At 45.5% G+C, this 15,956-nt stretch overlaps 1 protein-coding gene across 4 annotated transcripts in view; it reads left to right on the top strand.

Moving 5' to 3' along the window:
* DDHD1 (DDHD domain containing 1) overlaps positions 1 to 15,956 on the top strand; it is a 317,731-nt gene that overhangs the window by 121,078 nt on the left and 180,697 nt on the right. The window lies entirely within an intron of this gene.

The raw sequence follows: 15,956 nt of genomic DNA, 5'->3' as shown, positions 1-15,956 counted from the left end.
AGTCAACCAGGGTTCAATAGTGCCCTCGTCGACTACTACGTGGAGCTCCTTGGGACACTAATGACAGATAACATAATCAGAATTTGCCAACATGCAGATGATACACAAGTCTACTTGAAAGTATCATCTGCTCCAGACATCAAGTGCCTCAGTGTCTGCACCTCATTCAGACTTGAATGTCTAGCACCTACCTTAAGCTCAACCCAACCTAGTTGGCCTCCCGGTAAAGTTGGTTAAAAAAAAAAAATGTAACAACAAAAGAGCGAGATTATACATATGTGCAGAAGCACTCAACAATCCTAGACGGTTAAAGCAATTGTGAAGGTGATCAAGAACAGGATCCGCAGTGATACGTTTTCTGGATATTCTAGAACACTGCTCAGTATGGACTTTTTAGACGCCCCTTGCACTAAGGACTTTGTCAGTGTGCTAAACTGAGACAGAAAACCTTTTGCACTGCAACCACCTCACAACCCACTGAGCAATATTTGAGTGAGATATGTTTCTGGTAACAATCAATACTGAAAGATTTCACAGGGATAATTTGTGGAAACCAAACCCTCTTTCATCATGGAAATATTTCAAAGATGTATTTTGAAAGTCGTAATCTTAACCGAGTTCATGTGATATGAATGGTAACTATTAAAAAGATCCGCAAACCAGTAGCTACAACATTTTTCAAGATTGTGAACAGTAACAAATAGCGCAACATATTGATTCAGGGGTGTGGAATTGAATAAAATATCTACTTGTCCATGGGGCAGGTTGCTTCATAAATCTACTTGTCCTGTAACAAAGTCCACTTGCCCCTTTGATGCCATGTAGTGCAGCGACAAATTTTAGCAGCAATCTCATTATATAAGAGCTCTGATATAGCCTCTCTGATTATGCCAGGGCTGATACCGTAGTAGTGTTTGAATACTTGCAATCCCCTTATGTTGCCACGCTTCTGCAGATCTACATAATGGGGCTGAAGCAATAGTTCAATGGTTAGAATGCCCTTTTGAGTCTGTGCAAACCTACTAACGTGCATGTTTGAAGGGTTTTTAACAACTCTTCTCTAATCTTTTCCCCATACAGAGAAATGTTGGAAATGTACTCCTGACAATGGCAGACATAAACCTTCTTCCATAGTTGGGAAAAAAGTGGTTGGCCGGATAGTGAACTTGCAAACACTCAGATTTTCGCATGAGCAAATCTACACATGCATATTTGCTCATGCTGAAATGCAGTTCACAAATATTTCCTAGGAGTACTATTTCTTGTAAATTCTTGGAAAGTCACAAAAGCCGTTTAGCTGTACTTGATGGAAGGACATATACCATGGGTGCACTTTTGAGACTTTCTTTAATAATTGGGCCCCTAATTTGGTCTGGCATTGACCGTGACCTTTTGTGTTAATTTAAATTCTGTCTCTCTCTCTCTCTGTATCGACTGGTTTCACTGTGAGTGACAGCATTCTGCTGTTTCACATGGAGCATATCGGCACACAAAGTAGTTTTGTTCAGTGCCAGTAACAACTGTGGCGGCGTGTGCTTTTTGATACCAAAAATATGTTTTTTCTTTTGCCAATATTTGTTATAATGGTGAGGGCCCGGCATCACCCACACCGATAAGGTTTTACAAAAACCATGCCAAAAAAAGTCACACATTGACAAAACTAAAAAGCTGACTACCAATTTCAGACCTACTGGCTTTGCCAGTGCTTGTTTATTTTTGTTTCCCATAATGTTATTGAAACAGGTTACACTGATTTTCCATTATGAATATTTTTGGGGAAATACTAGTCTGCATCAACACTAAATGATGCTGCAAAGAAAAGTACCTGAAATTTAACAGTAGTTTAACACAAAAAAAATCCTGCTTTCATTTTAATTTGAAAGCAAAGAATCCTCAATCTTGCTTACAAGCTAATGCAAATATTTGCATCAAATCGGAGAGCATTCTGGGAGCATTATACATAGCCTCATATTGCTAAACGTGTGTACACATTTTTATACCGGAACCACTGTCAGTAGTGCAGTCGGAGCTTACATTTACTTAGAGCGCTCACCCTAATAATAAAGGCTTTCAATTAATGAACCATAAATACAAGTTTGAACAGCATTAACATATGGACAAAAATAGTAACTTAACTGTAGACAGTGCCCTTTCCTGATCCATAATGTGGTACTGAAAACTGGCAGCCAAAGGGTTTGTGCTGCAGGGGACTGGGCCTACTTGTCCCAAGGACAAAATACAAATAAAAACTTGTTGCCCTTGACCCCAAGCAATATGTCCTGGGCGTGTGGCTATAGGAATTCCACATCCCTGTTGATTAATGTTTAAATCTTTCTTTGTCAGACTAATCTTAGTACCAAAGAAAGGTCCAAATTTAATTTCACAGATGGATCTCACCAGCATACCTCGTCTGAACAAATAAACCAACGTTCAGTGAAATAGCAATGTCTGTTATTCTCGTTTGCATTAAAAGGAAGGCTGATATGCCTACAATGTGAAGGCTAAGTCCACCTCTCCACAGCTTTAAGCAAAAAAAAATGATATGGTTCTGCATAATATTAAACTATCAGTCTTTAATGTGACCTGGTCTATCATGCAGAACATCTCAACTGGAGATTTGATTTCCTGCAAACTAACATTAATATATTGAAGCAGACTTGATTATAGCGTGGCAGGGATTTATGGCATGAATATATGTGCAAACACAACCTGATGATGGAAGGAGTACTGAAACTTTTCAAACACTCACCACCAGTCAAAAGATCTGGGAAAAATCCATTGTTCTTTTGCTCACCTTGCTCTTCAGTTTGGGCCCAGTCATATGTAAATCATTCTTGACTCTGCACCCTGTAGGAACAGTCCAGGCGAACTGCAAGGCCAAGTTATCTAGTATTGGGGTATTTTTCATAGATTCACATGCTTAGAATCATCCCTGCCGACGAGGTGGGAGTCTCGCGGTACAATAAAGCATATACATAATAGTCATAAAAACATTATACAATAGGCTACTATGGACAGCAAAGTCACTACATTAGCCTATCTTAGTCCTTTTGTTAAAAGAACCAAATTTGAAACCCAGCCAGTTAGGCCGCAGCACCCTTTTAGAACCCTCCACAGAGAGGCAAGCCTCAGATTTTCTACCGTAGGTCGTGTGACAGGGAGTCTCCCTGAGCTCTGCTCAGTATTTCTTCACCTCTGGCTGAACTTTGTGAGTAGATATTTCCGATTCATCAAAGAAAAGCTTGTTTTTGCCTTGTTCATCATGGGTAAAAGAGACTACATTTTGAGGATCCCCACAAGGAATTTTTGTCTTTACCCAGCACACAAGGTTAAAGACTGCAGCATTTGTAGAATCTTCCCTGCCAAGACTTTGAAAGACAGAGAGGGAAGATTGCTGGTTTGGTTGGAGAAGTTGAAGGCTACATCTGATGTTGTTTCAGGAGATGGCAGTGTGAGTCCTCAGGCGTCCACCCCTCTGGCCAAAAAGAGGGATAGATCTGGTGATCCCAATGAGCGACAGAGTAAGACCTTGAAGAAGCCTCACTCTGAGACTGGTCACTCTTCCTCTAAAAAAAGAGAAGCTTTCATTCTCTTCAGAGGTGAAATCTGCTGAAAAGATTAATATTTCAGTGAAAACTGACTCAAAACAGCAGAAATCTTTCTGAGATCCCGTCGACGTCTAAAAAAAGCACTGTCGACGATGAAATCTCCTCAGATGGTGAGTGATTCCTCGACATCGACAAAGAAAATCCAGTAGTCGACGATTGCTTCGTTGGCGACAGCACCGTCACCAATTATATCATCGCCATCGACGATGCCAATCTCGTCGACACCTACTTCGTTGTCGAGAGGACACATGCCGTCGACGCTTTCGACATCGACGTTACAATCAACGACAATGCTTCTCCAGTCGACGAGTCCATCGTCGACGACGATTCTACTCCCGTCGACGACGGCAGCAGCTTTGACGATGGCAACGACATCGTCGACGATTGTTTTTCCAACAACGACGTGGATGGTTACAACGTCGACGGTAGCTTCTGTTATGGCTATCTCAGCTGATACTGATTCACCGTCTGTGTATATGTCGTCGACGCTGAAGCGTAAAAGGCCTGCATCTTTACAGATTACGCCAGTTTTAACATCAAAATTGTCATTCTCATCTTCAAGAAACTATTACCAGGACGTTTCTCATATTTTACCCTTGCCTCCTAGTCACTATCTGGAGGAGTCCGATGATGGACTTTTTAGCCCAGCACGTAACCCTTCTCAACTCCGGATCAAGTATCAGGATGATGATGATGAGGAAGAGTACTATGAGCCTTGTGAGTTTCTGCGGGGTCCTCAAGAGGCTTCATTTCAGCAAGAACCTATGGTGCAGATGCCTATAGCCTTGATGCAGGATCTGACTGCTATGTTGAGGGATTATCATACACGCTTTCCACCAACAGCACCTGTTCCAACTCAAACCACTACGTCTGCGGTTTTGCAGATTGCAAGCCCTGCGGCCCCTATCAATGTACCTCAGGAGGTTGTACCTGCGCAACGTTTAGTCCAAGATGATGATGGCGATACTGTGGCTGAAGATGGGGAACTACCAAACTCGCCCACGCCTGTGGATGAATGGGATGAATATTTGATTCCTAAGCCATCCTCACCAGTTCCTCAGGCAGTAGATTCCCCTCCTGAATATATCGGAGGTTTTCACGCAATTATGGAAAGGACAGCAACCAGGTTTCATCTTCCTGTATCTGTGAAGCAAACAGATTGTTTCCTTTACGATTTTAAGGACCAAAGTAGGAAGTCTGTGCGTTCTATCCCTATAATAGATCATATCTGTGAAGAAGGGACTAAAATAATGAAAGCTCCATTTTCAGTGCCTGCGTTTCTCCCTAGAATCGATAAAAAGTACAAAGCACCGGATGATGCTCCTGCTTGCCTGTCCGGACATCCTATACCAGATTCCGTTATTTCACAGGCGGCTCAACGTAAGTCTCGGAATCCATCCATTCCTGTGACAGCACCGCCTGATAAGGATGGGAGATGCCTTGATAACACTGGTAAGCGTTTCACCACCACGGCGGGTGCCTCAGTTCGTACTACTAACTCTTTGGCGATTCTAGGGAGATATGAATGCCTACCTTGATTTCCTACCTGGTGACAAGAAGCAGGAGGCAAAGACAATTCTTCTTGAAGGAGAAAGGGCTGCATCGGAGATTATTGATATTTCTATGGATTTAGCCTCCTTGGGCTTTCGTCAGCTTGCCGGAGCAGCAGTGCTTAGACGTCGGGGATGGTTGAAATCTACCACCTTTCGCCCTGAGGTCCAAACAAAGATTTTGGACGTGCCATTCGATGGTGATATGTTATTTGGAAAACACATAGATGAGGCTTTGCAAGAGATCAAAAAAGATACTGACACTGCCAGAGCCCTTGGCACCTTACAATATAGGAAGACCCCTTTTCGGGGATCTAGGGGCAGAGGATTGTATTCCTTTTGTGGTGGCTATCAAAGATACCAAAACCAAGGCAGTCAGGGAAGATATAGTTCTCAACAGCTGCAACAGCAGCAGTCCTACAGAAACTCTCCAGCTGCCGCTTATAGACAGCAGAATAGAAGACGTCAACCTCAAGGCAGGGATTCTGCTAGAAAACATTGACGACGACTTAGCACCTGCAGCAGATCTGCCACACCTTATTTATAGGATTCCGAATGTATCCCGACATCTCAACAATTGGAGAAGATTAACCACAGACAAGTGGGTCTTGGATATTCTAAAATTTGGGCATACCCTGGAATTTGTCAATACCCCCTCTCCTGATCCACCTTTAAAGAAACATTCTCCACATCTTGCTCTTCTCAGGAAGGAAGTAAAAACCATGCTCTCGAAAGGAGCGATAGAGAGAGTGCCTCGCTCTCAAGCGGGGAAAAGGTTTTATTCCCGCTTTTTTCTAATAAAGAAAAAGTCAGGGGAATGGAGACCTATCCTGGATTTAAGAAAGCTGAACAAATATATCTTCAGAAGAAATCCTTTTGCATGGTCACCCTGCAAGAAATTCTTCGCTTCTGGACCATGCAGATTTCATGACAACATTGGATCTCCAGGATGCGCACTTCCACATCCCCATTCACCCCAAGCATCGGAAATTCCTTCGTTTCACTGTGGCAGGTGCACATTTCCAATTCAAAGTCCTTCCCTTCGGCCTGCACTCAGCCCTGAGAGTTTTCACGAAATTCCTGGCTCCGGTGGCAGCTCACCTCAGACTTCAAAGCATACATTTATTCCCTTATCTGGACGATTGGCTAATAAAGACTTCTTCCTTTCGTCAGGCTTCTCGAGCAACGTCCACATGCCTACAGCTATTTCAATTCCTGGGGCTGTCCCTGAACATTCAAAAATCAGTGCTTTGCCCTTCTCAAAGAATTCAATTTCTAGGGGCAGTGTTGGATACTACCCGGGACAAGGCATTCTTTTTTTTTTTTTTGATATACAAATATTTTCATTTGCATTTTAACCAACACAAACACAGCTGGCAAGTCACAAGTGATTATCCACATACCCAGGCGCTCCCCCATCTCCCCCCACCCATCACCCATAGTGACAACATCCTGATCATCAATCCAGTTTCCTTTCACAGGGCGGAATTCCATAGTGCCCTTTTATTCTCCGCCGCCTCCCCTCAGGCCTAAGGCCCATGGACCGTCTCCCATCAGCTTTGGACAAGGCCTTGCTCAGTAGGACTCTCAGCGTGTCACTCTGGTCCCAGACCCCCATCAAGACCATGGTACCTCCTCCATTTTCCCCACACTCTGCGGAATTTGCGGGGACAGCTCTCGCTTTGTAGGTGACCCTTTCCGCCGCCATATATAGGTCCATACCCCTCCTCCATTCCCCCAGTTGGGGTGGTATCGCCGCTCCCCACGCCCGTGCCACGTCCCTTTTGGCCACCACAAGGGCCAGCATTGTAAAGATCAGATGCGGGCAGCTCAGGTCTACATCAGTAGTTATTCCCAATAAAACAAATTTTGGCTCCACTGAGAGCGCGGCCTCCAGCACCTTACTCAACTCACCCAGGATTTGTGTCCAATAAGTGTGGATTATGGGGCAGTCCCAAATAACATGGTAGAAGTCCCCCCCCCTGCAAGTGCCCGCCACGAAGGCAACTGGAGTCACTGGCTCGACCCATGTGGTGTAGCCGAACCCTATCATAGTATACCCTGTGCAGGATCTTATATTGGATGAGTCGTAGCCGGGATTTAATCGCGACTTCTCTTTGGTGCATCAGGGCTGCTTCCCACTCTATTGTGTCCAGCTCGCCCAAGTCCCTTTCCCAGGTTGCTCTCCGTCTCCCCAATCTATCTGGTGTGTTATTATTCAGGGTCTTAAATGTCAGAGATACTAACTTATTGGGTATCTGTTCTTGCAGCAGACGACCCGCCAACGGGGCATATTCTGGCAAGGGAGAGGAAAGCGCTGCTTCAGCCCTCCACACATAACGCAGTTGCGCGTATTTAAGGAACTGAGTGAGGCGTAGCCCGTACTCCGTCGCTAGGGTCTCATAGGGCTTAAGATCCCCCTTCCCCACCAGATCCCCCAATGTGGAGATTCCAATGTCATCCCAGCCTCCAAAACCCCGGAGTTTGTGGAGGTCCTTCAGCCAGGAACAGGTCCATACTGGTGTCTGCTTTGTTGGTTTATGTGTCCACCCCATCATCTTTGTTGCCCTTTCCCAGACCTCTATGGTGAGCTGTGTGGCCGGGAGTAATTGTCTCTTCCCAATTCCCCCATACAAATAGTGTAGGGTAGTGCGGCTTGCCATGGTGTCCCTTTCCAATCTATATGTGGGGTGATCAGCCGAGGCATGGAGCCACTCATTGATCGACGCCAGGTGTTCAGCCCAGTAATATGCCTCCACGTCTGGTAAAGAGATCCCACCGTTATATTGATTTCTCTGGAGCGTGTCAAGGGCTATCCGTGGTGGTTTCCCCAGCCATAACAGAGAGCGCAGTTCCGCATTTATCACCTTGAATGTCTGTCGTGGTAGGAGAAAGTATTTGTTTTGTAGCGCATACAAGAGACAAGGCAACGTAATCATTTTAAACATGGGGGCTCGACCCAGTATCGTGAGGGGAAGGGCCTTCCATCTAAGAGCATCGTCCGCAAAATTCGCAATCACTCGCTGAATGTTCCTTTGGTAGGATATATTTCCATCTGTGGTCAGGTAAATCCCCAGGTACGTATACCCGGTCTGCGTGACCTGGAGAGCTTCAGGGAGAGGGGGCCATGTTTCTTCCTGTCGCGGGCTATACAGGATTGATTTATGCCAGTTTATCGTGTACCCCAAGAAGGAGCCATACCTGCCTAGATGCCTAAACAGTGCGGGGACCGTAGTGGCCGGTTCTGCTACATAAAGCAGAATATCATCTGCGTTTAACGAGATTTTTTCTTCCTGCGTATCAGTCCGCGATATTTGAAATCCCCCTATCTCCTCTGTCTGTCGGACCTCACAGGCCACTATTTCGATTGTGAGGGCGAATAGTAGTGGAGATAGAGGGCATCCCTGCCGGGTCCCCCTCCTAATAGGAAAATCCTCAGATATGATCCCATTCACCTTAACCCGGGCTCTGGGGTCTGTATATAGAAGCCCCACCCATTTCCTGAAGTTGGGGCCAACGCCAAACTTGCGCAGCGCTGCCTCCAGTAAGGGCCAGTGTACAGCGTTGAGCGCTTTTTCCGCGTCCAGGGAAAGAAACATATGTGGGTCCTCCTGTCCCTTCACCTCCATGAGCCAATTGTGGGTCCGTCGCAAATTTTGCCTAGTCGCCCTTTCCGGTAGGAATCCAGTCTGGTCCTGATGCACCAGACCTGAAATCACCGGGCGCAGTCGGAGGGCCAAGATCGTCGCCAATAGCTTAGCCTCCACATTCAGGGAGGAGATTGGTCGATAAGATGCGCATTCCTCAGTGGGTCTACCGTGTTTATATATGGGTATGATCGTGGCCATCCGCAGGTCAAGTGGGAGGATGCCCTCTTGGGTTGCGTCCTGAAACAGTGCTAGCAGGTGGGTCGTCAACAAATCGGCTCCCTTTTTGAAAAATTCAGCTGGAAGTCCATTTGGACCTGGGGACTTCCCCGGACGGAGTCTGGTTATTGCCTCTCTCATTTCAGCGGCAGATGTATCAGTTTCAAGGGACGCTCTGTCCTCGTTGGTTAAGATCGGGGTTTGAGGCCTGCTCACCCTGCCATTATATATTTAATACAGTCCAGTCGGTTACATGCAGAATCGGTGAGTCAAGAAGCAGGAAGGGAATATCCAGCACCCACCGCCGGCCCCACCGCAGTACTTCGGGGTCCCGGTGCTCAGGAGCCGACTCTCATCCCCTAAGCTTCAGTGTAGTTCTTCCTGCACTCTCCCAGCCGCCGCTCCACCGGTAAGCGGCTCCACTCACACCGCTAGAGGGACAGTCGTCAACCCCCTCAGGGCCCCCGCAGCTAGGCCCGTCGCCATGCCTCCTCTTCTCGGCCGCGCCGCAGCTCTCAGACCCGGAGGGGGAGGAGCTCCGCGTCTCGGCACGCGGCGCCCCGTCAGCCGTACCTCGAGTGGTAGCACTTCACCCTGGCCGCTCCAGATGGTGTTCAGAGGGGGCCCGACTCACCGCGGCAGCACCAGCTCCCGGCAGCTCCTCAATCCCGTGTCCCGGCACTCAGGTCTGCTCCTCTACCCCACAGCTTCTCTGCGGCGCCATCTTAGGTCGCGTCTCCACAGCCGGGCGAGTCAGCATATCGGTCCTCAGGGCTCAGCCGGAGGATCTTGCCCCCCGTCTCCTTAACGTCGGGTGTCAGCCAAGTATGTCCTCGGCACTGAAGGTGTTCTCCGGGTGCCGGAATTAATGTCGGATTAGGCTTTCAGCCGGAGCTCGGCGAAAGCGTGTCCTACTCGGCCATGCTGCTGACCATGCCCCCGGGACAAGGCATTCTTGTCCAAAGAAAGACAATCACGTCTCATTTCTCTGGCATCAGAACTCCTAAAAAGAAGGTTCGCTTCTGTGAGACAAATCAAATCATTCCTGGGAATTCAATCATCAGCAATTCTGTTAGTACCTCACACCCGTCTAAGAATACGGCCGATTCAAGAGGAACTAGACAGTCGGTGGCTGCAGATCTCGGGGTCGTTCGACGACCTAGTGGAAATTACTCCAGTTATGCGAGAATCGCTTTTCTGGTGGCTGCACTCCAAGAATGTCTCAATCGGGCTCACTTTTCTGCCTTCCGTACCGGACTTCATCCTCACTACAGATGCCTCCCTAGAAGGGTGGGGTGCACACCGTCAGGATCTTTGTATAAGAGGAAGGTGGTCCTCTGCAATGGTAAGGATGCATATCAATTTCCTAGAACTTCGAGCCATTTTCCTGACATTGCAGTCCTTTCTCCCAAGGCTTCAAGGGTCAACAGTTCTTTTCAGAACCGACAACACCACTTCCATGCATTACTTAAGCATGGAGGTACCCGTTCTCACATTCTGTCTCAAGAAGCTCAAAGCATTTGGGAATGGCTGCTTTCTCACAATATCACGATCAAAGTGGAGCATTTGCCGGGGATTCACAACACTTTAGCGGACACTCTGAGCAGGACCTCGAAGTCCTGTCATGAATGGGAGTTGGATCAATCAGTCGTGGAACACATATTTCAGATGTGGAGCAAACCAAATCTGGATCTCTTTGCCTCCAAGAACAATCGGAAGTGCTCATGCTTTGCCAGTTGGGAACCGGAGAAGGGCTTGTGGGGCAACGCCTTCATGATGAGATGGACAGGGATCTTTGCGTACGCATTTCCCCCTCTTTCCGTTGATCCCAAGACTTCTACGCAAGCTCAAGAGTGGCCACGTCAGCATTGGTTTACGGAGCTTCTCCTACTGTTCAAACGCAGACCATACCGCCTTCCTGCAGTTCCGACCTTGTTATCAATGAGCAAGGGCCAGATACTTCATCCTCGTCCAGTCCAATTGCATCTTCATGCATGGTTTCTGGATTCACAGAATTCATGGAGATAGATCTACCTTAAGATTGTAGAGATATTCTTGCTAGAGCCAGAGCTCCTTCTACCTTAAAGACTTATGCTTTGAAATGGAAACGATTCTGTGCTTGGTGTGCTGACAGAGATTTACATCCTGTACTATGTTCTCCAGATAAAATTCTGCCTTATCTCCTTTTGTTGTCCAAGTCTGGTCTTATGTATACTTCTGTCAAGTTGCATTTAGTGGCTATCTCGACCTACAGACGTTCTGCAGGAGCTGCATCCCTTTTCTCTAATCGCTTGATCAAACAATTTCTAAAAGGGCTATTCCGAACTTTTCCACCCGTCAAAGCCCCCTCCTCAGAGAATGGAGGCTTAATCTGGTGTTACAACAACTTATGAAACATCCTTTTGAGCCTGTTCACAAGGCTGATCTCAAATACCTTTCTTGGAAGATGGCACTTTTAGTGGCTCTCACCTCTGCTAGGAGGGTCAGCGAGATCCAGGCTTTCACTATCAAACAACCTTATTTGAAATTCACCAATGATTATGTCCTCCTCAGAACTAATCCAACGTTCATTCCGAAGGATCCCTCTACTTTCCATCTTAATGAGTTGATTATACTGCGTTCTTTCTTTCCCAATCCATCTTCCTCTGCTGAAAAGTCTTTGCATACCTTGGATGTTAAAAGACGTCTGAAATTTTATATTTCACGTACTGTGTCCATCAGAAAGTCGGATCAATTGTTTATTTCTTATGGTGGTCAAAAGCCTGGAACAGCAGTTACGAAATCCACTATTGCAAAGTGGATTGCATCTACTATCCAATTCTGCCATAATAAAGCTGGACATAATTTAATCTGCTCTTTTCGCCGGAGTGTCTATAGAAAAGATTTGCCGTGCTGCGACCTGGAAAACGGTGCACACTTTTACACGGCATTACTGTCTGGATCTGGCGAAAGAGGCTGAATCAGCTGTGGGTCAAGCAGTGTTGCGAAACCTTTTCAAATGAGGGAAGCCTTTGTAAGGAGGTGATTATTTCATTACATGTTCACATATGCATGGTGTTTGGTTTATTCTGATTTTTCATACTTGCTTTGTATGTGTATATATATATATATATATATATATTTACTTCTCTACATATGTATATTTCCCATTATTTTGGTTAGAATGGTGTATTGCATCGCTGTATTGGTGTAACGAGGTATCTGTTTTTTCTCATGATACCCACCATACACTATACATCTAAGGATTTTTTACTGGTTCTAAGCATGTTAATCTATGAAAGATACCCCAATACTGGATAAGAAAACGAGTTACTTGCCTGTAACTTTAGTTATCCAGTATTGGTATCTTTCATAGATTCAAGTGCGACACCCCCTCCTCCCCGGAGAGGCTTACCTTATTACCTGTACATACTATTGTTACTTGTGCTACGAGAATCTGAGGGTTTGCCTCTGTGGAGGGTTTGCCTCTGTGGAGGGTTCTAAGAGGGTGCTGCGGCCTGATTGGCTATGTTCCAAATTTGGTTCTTTTTACAAAAGGACTAAGATAGGCTAATGTTGTGACTTTGCTGTCCATAGTAGCCTATTTTATAATGTTTTTATGACTATTATGTATATGTTTTATTGTACCGCGAGACTCCCACCTCGTCGGCGGGGACGATTCTAAGCATGTGAATCTATGAAAGATACCAATACTGGATAACTAAAGTTACAGGTAAGTAACTCGTTTTCTTCTCCCTGAACCGGAAACCAGCATCCTCGAACTGGTTTAGGAATATTACTCCTTTTCAGCCAGGCTAGTTTGAATCCAGTGGCACAGCGAGCGAGGGACCCACGTTTCGGAATACCCTTGGCCACTTAGGGCAAACACAACAAGATGATCGTCGGAGTGCTGAAACTTTTCAATCACTCATCCACAGTCAAGAGATATGGGTTGAATCCATCATTCTTGTGCTCACCATGCCACCCCAGTTTGGACCTAGCTATATGCTGATCAGTCTTGACCCTGCTCCCCATGGGAACATTCCAGCCCGAACGGCCGGGCAAGGTCCCCCTGGACCGGAAACGAGCATCCTGGGAACAGTTTCGGGGTAGTTCCCCTCATCAGCCAGGCTAGTTTGAATCCAGCGGCACAGCAAGCAAGGGGCCTACAACTGAATATATGCGCACCTTATGTTTCAGCATTTTTTCCTAATAACCAACATACAGATTTCATAAATGGGATACCTAAAAGTAAAATACATAACAATCTTAACAGCAGGCCTTCCCATGGAGTTAGGTAGAAGATTAAATGCAGCACAATGACTGGCAATACCATCATCTTGAAGACTGGAGTCTCAAGAAGTAAGTTTTGTGACCTCAGTAAAATACGGTTGAAGGACTTTGTAGATTACTCAACAAATTAAATACATTTACAAAATGTAGCCAGTAGTGAGTCACTGGAGATGATCGGACCAAAGTGGTGATATCAAACCTTGCTTAAGAGACTAATGAAGCAGAGCCTTTGGCGGAGTAAGGTGATGTTTAACTATACTTGACAATAGTGAATTACCATTGACATAAATTCTAGAGATTTTGCAAAATCCTGAAGGACTGATTACACTAAAACTCTGTATGTCAAAACAGATTTGCACTGGGATAGTGCAGCTTGGAGGGCATCAGCAGAAACTGCATTTCCCTTTTTAGATTACAGCTACACATCCAGGATTGGATCATGGTTAAAATCTGTACAACTGAAGCAACATGTTCCATGCAAGTGGCTTCAACTTACATGAAGCTGGATGTCGTCCACTTTTAGATGGTGGGAGATGTTGGGAAGTCTTAGGAGTTCTGCTAGAAGTCTTTGTAAAGATAAAGAGGATGTAATTGAAGGAGGCCCTCTAGTTGAATTGAAACATTCTCTACAAATTCTGTATGCCCCTTAAAGTTATGGAGCCTAGTTGAGAGTTGTGGCTATACCTGAGGAATGTGCACCCCCCCCCCCCCCCCCCCCCCCGCCTTATTCTCAGGGACACAAACTGTCAGTCCGTTTTGCCCTGAACTCCAAATTAGAGGCAGTGTCTGGTAGTCACTGGGAGCAATCGCCCCATTGTGAGAGGACTTCAGCTGTGCTCTACAGACATCTGCCTCTAGGCAGGTCATAATTTTGCTGGATAATTTTTACTTGTAAATGCTAAGTGATACCTTGCGGCCTCCCGCAGTGCAAAGGCTCATGAAGGTCAATTGGATTTATTAAATCCTCTGCAGCTGGTCTGTAGTCAACCCACACAGCAGGGTTTACTCTTGAATTGCCCTTTATAGCTCCTAATTTGTTGTGGTATTGATGCCTATAACATGGGTATATCCTATCTGGAGTATCTTTGAGTATTGCATTGCTTTTTGCCAGTGAGGAAATGAGCCCGCTGAAAGTTTTTACTCTTAACTGGAGCAGAGTGGTTGAAGAGGACCCACTTGCAATCATTAAAATCTACTTGGTTGCTTTTGCTTAGTTTAGATCTTGTTATTTAACAATACTGCTCTTGAACCAATGATTATTTTGATGAGGTAGCCCCTCGAAATGCAAAAGGTGTAACTGGAAATCCTCCTCCTCCTCCTCAGTATTACAGAGCAAAACTATTGCTCATCTGGCAGAGTTTGCTGTAATCAGCAGCTCAGTGTTAAGTCCAGCATTTCCATAATTGTATTTAAAACGTAATGGTAGCAATAGGCATGTTTCTTTTCAGAACTCCTTAGATGCTGACTGCCAAAACATACATTTTTCAATTCATGCAGAGCTAAATTTATTCAGCACCTGAAACAAGAATTGTGGCAACTCTGTAAAAGTTATCACACTTATTTCCTTTAATGGCGGGTTGGAAATAGATTTCTTTCATACAATCGCCTTAGATCAATTAGAGCAAACATTGACCTTGATTAAGTGGGGCTTACTAGTTGTTCTGTGGCTGGTGGTATGGCTGTATGAGCTATTTCAGTTGTTGATTGGACCCTAATGGAATTAGTGGTTGGAATTGAGATCTATTTGTAAGCAATTAATTGAGGCGGTACTCAATCTGCTATGAAACAAAAACAATTGATGTATGATGATCCTGATAACTGCCTAATTTTTATTCTTCCAGTTGTATTTAAGTAGTGACAAGCCTTGAAGCAAAGGAGATCTCTGATTAGAAGTTATATTGTCTTAATTTCGATTCTGGATTAAATTTATTTAGGGCCATAGATTTAGTGATTGTTCCCTGATGAATGTTGATGGCAGCATCTGAGAGAGCTATCTAGGCGCATATTCCTTACCTTTGAATTTCCCAGATGTCAGATTAGATCCGGAAGATTATTCTTAAAGCAATACCCCTGCGCGCCGGTAGGTGGCATCGGTCAGCTCCGCGTGGCGCCATCCACGCCAGAAGTGACCTCCGCATCCCCTATATAAGTGACATCTGTACGATGATGATGATAGATCTTTTCTTTCTACGTCAGTCCAGCACTGATCTGTGAAAAGCTACCCTCTGTCACTTTTTGACAACCCCTTTTTTGGTGTTTAGGAAGTAATGTCCTCTAGGAAGCCTTCAGTGTCCAAACATGCGATGACTGTCACCGTGCCATGTCTGTAACGGACCCACATTTGATTTGCCCATGCAGTCTGGATCACGACCATGACTCCCAAGTCGTGCTCCAACTGCAGGGTCATGGCTGCAAAGGCTTTAAGGGATCGATCCTTAAAGCTGCTTGCAGCCCAGCAGGTGATGCATGCCTGAATTCTTGGAGGTCTCAGCCCTGTTGAGAGGAAGGTCCTGGGACAGATCCAGAAGTCCCAATTCCTTTTTATCCCACTCATGATCCTCTGGACACTCTGGTAAGAGGCATAAGAAGCATAAAAAGGCAAAGCGTACACGAAGGAACATCCGCGATCAAGGCCCTTTTCTCCGGAACCTGCACCTGGT

This window comes from Triturus cristatus, chromosome 9, assembly GCF_964204655.1.
Source record: "Triturus cristatus chromosome 9, aTriCri1.1, whole genome shotgun sequence".
Lineage (NCBI taxonomy): Eukaryota > Metazoa > Chordata > Amphibia > Caudata > Salamandridae > Triturus > Triturus cristatus.
Note: the sequence above shows the minus strand (reverse complement) of the source record. Positions and strands in the feature narration are given on the sequence as shown.